This window comes from Schistocerca americana, unplaced genomic scaffold, assembly GCF_021461395.2.
Source record: "Schistocerca americana isolate TAMUIC-IGC-003095 unplaced genomic scaffold, iqSchAmer2.1 HiC_scaffold_677, whole genome shotgun sequence".
NCBI classification, from domain to species: Eukaryota; Metazoa; Arthropoda; class Insecta; order Orthoptera; family Acrididae; genus Schistocerca; species Schistocerca americana.
Window position 1 is genome coordinate 55,001 of NW_025726431.1, and position 2,500 is coordinate 57,500.

The window sequence follows — 2,500 nt, forward strand, 5'->3', positions numbered from 1 at the left end:
AACCTAACCCATATTGTACCTTAACCTAACCCATATTGTACCTTAACCTAACCCATATTGTACCTTAACCTAACCCATGTTGCGCCTTAACCTAACCCATGTTGCGCCTTAACCTAACCCATGTTGCGCCTTAACCTAACCCATGTTGCGCCTTAACCTAACCCATGTTGCGCCTTAACCTAACCCATGTTGCGCCTTAACCTAACCCATGTTGCGCCTTAACCTAACCCATGTTGCGCCTTAACCTAACCCATGTTGCGCCTTAACCTAACCCATGTTGCGCCTTAACCTAACCCATGTTGCGCCTTAACCTAACCCATGTTGCGCCTTAACCTAACCTATGTTGCGCCTTAACCTAACCTATGTTGCGCCTTAACCTAACCTATGTTGCGCCTTAACCTAACCTATGTTGCGCCTTAACCTAACCTATGTTGCGCCTTAACCTAACCTATGTTGCGCCTTAACCTAACCTATGTTGCGCCTTAACCTAACCTATGTTGCGCCGTAACCTAACCTATGTTGCGCCGTAACCTAACCTATGTTGCGCCATAACCTAACCTATGTTGCGCCTTAACCTAACCTATGTTGCGCCTTAACCTAACCTATGTTGCGCCTTAACCTAACCTATGTTGCGCCGTAACCTAACCTATGTTGCGCCTTAACCTAACCTATGTTGCGCCTTAACCTAACCTATGTTGCGCCTTAACCTAACCTATGTTGCGCCTTAACCTAACCTATGTTGCGCCTTAACCTAACCTATGTTGCGCCTTAACCTAACCTATGTTGCGCCTTAACCTAACCTATGTTGCGCCGTAACCTAACCTATGTTGCGCCTTAACCTAACCTATGTTGCGCCTTAACCTAACCTATGTTGCGCCGTAACCTAACCTATGTTGCGCCTTAACCTAACCTATGTTGCGCCTTAACCTAACCTATGTTGCGCCTTAACCTAACCTATGTTGCGCCTTAACCTAACCTATGTTGCGCCTTAACCTAACCTATGTTGCGCCTTAACCCAACACACGTTGGGCCTTAACCCAACACACGTTGGGCCTTAACCCAACACACGTTGGGCCTTAACCCAACACACGTTGGGCCTTAACCCAACACACGTTGGGCCTTAACCCAACACACGTTGGGCCTTAACCCAACACACGTTGGGCCTTAACCCAACACACGTTGGGCCTTAACCCAACACACGTTGGGCCTTAACCCAACACACGTTGGGCCTTAACCCAACACACGTTGGGCCTTAACCCAACACACGTTGGGCCTTAACCCAACACACGTTGGGCCTTAACCCAACACACGTTGGGCCTTAACCCAACACACGTTGGGCCTTAACCCAACACACGTTGGGCCTTAACCCAACACACGTTGGGCCTTAACCCAACACACGTTGGGCCTTAACCTGCTCTGTAATTGTCATACGACGCGTTAAATTAGTGTAGTGTTGCCTAACTGCAACCCCCGCAATATAGTTTGCTACTCGCACTGCCCGGTCCCCAGAGTATCGCTTCATGTTAAACACCTTGCAGCTATACACTGTAATGCGGATGGCGGCAGGACGTACATGCTCAATGCCCTTCGCAGTTGTTCATTGGCATTCGCATGGCGAAGCACAGCCTACGTTGTGGTACGGCTTGTGGCAACTGTCCGCTGATGTTGTACGTCCAAATCACACACTGTACCGCACATTGGTCCTCATGTACTGAATGATACATCGTGGTACATGTGTGACCGTACCACGACTGCGCCAACAACGGCGAACCATACGGTCCAAATATTGTGCACTCAGCTACGTGTCGTCTCCCTATAAGAGCTGGATTGCAGTATGGTATGCCGTGGATGGCGATCAGCATGAGCCGTCTGTTGATGTAGTGGCGCGTGTTGTCAGACGTAGTCGTCTCTTCTCACACACCGTGATAGCATGGTGCACTGCGTTCCACATCTGCGACATGCGACAGAGGCCGGTTGACAGTCGTTCGCGCAATGGACATCGCATACGTACGGGGGCCACCTTCCACGTGTTCGCGAAGCGTGCACATGTTGTTGCGTGTATGTGGGCAGACATAGTGTGTCGTGACACCTGACACAGGCATGCAACAATCGTTGAATTTGCAAATGGCGATGGACGTCTATGTTTGCTGGTGACGTTACGCAAATGAAGAACTGGTAAACCGTTGTGGTGCGGTTGTTCTCGCTAGAGGTGAATCAGTGATGGCGACGATCGGTTGAGCTACCAACCGGTTGTTTCAGCGATACCCACCATGCCCACGAACGTGAATGGCATGTGGGTGTGAAGCGATACGCGGCGGTGGCTGGGTGGGACCGTCCCCGGCCGGTGAGGGGGGGCCTTCCGGCGTGCTGGCCGCGCGGTGCGTGGGCGCACGCGCTACAGCCGGCTGGTGGGGGCGGCCAGTGGCAGGCGCGCCGGCCGACGGAGGCGGCAGGCGGCGCAGCTGCGCGCCGGCGCACCCTGCACGCGGCGCCGTGCGGC